This window comes from Acyrthosiphon pisum, chromosome A3 (genome assembly GCF_005508785.2).
Source record: "Acyrthosiphon pisum isolate AL4f chromosome A3, pea_aphid_22Mar2018_4r6ur, whole genome shotgun sequence".
In the NCBI taxonomy this organism is placed as follows: Eukaryota; Metazoa; Arthropoda; class Insecta; order Hemiptera; family Aphididae; genus Acyrthosiphon; species Acyrthosiphon pisum.
Genome location: NC_042496.1, coordinates 24,792,254 through 24,792,771, shown reverse-complemented (window position 1 = coordinate 24,792,771; position 518 = coordinate 24,792,254).

Here is a 518-nt window from a genome sequence, read left to right as displayed (position 1 = left end):
CTTTAGGCAGTAAATCACCTCTAGAAATAAGATCACCAATTAAGAAAAATATGTCCCCAAAAATAACTACAACCCCCAAAAGAAATATAATATCTTTAGGTCCAAATACAACCAGTTTTCTACCTCGTATTAAAGATAGTTTATGTGGTATATATCATAATTCTGAAACTGATAATTATATGATTGGGAAAGATGTAGTGAATTTTAAAGATGATAATTTAATTATAAATGGAAAAACATATAGAGGAACAACAGGATTATTTAATTCATTAAGTTCAAGAGCATTTGTTCCAAAAAGATTTTACACAGCACAAGATTTTCAAAATTATAAAGAAATATTAATTCGTACTGATTCAATATTTCAGAACAATGATAGTAGTCAAGGATACGTTAAATCAAATAAAGGTGATAAAATATACAGGTATGATTACTGATATTTGGTGGAATGATGTAAAGCCTTATATAAAACCCAAAGGAGGTGTAGATCAGATAGAGACTGCTTCACAGGAAGAAGAAAA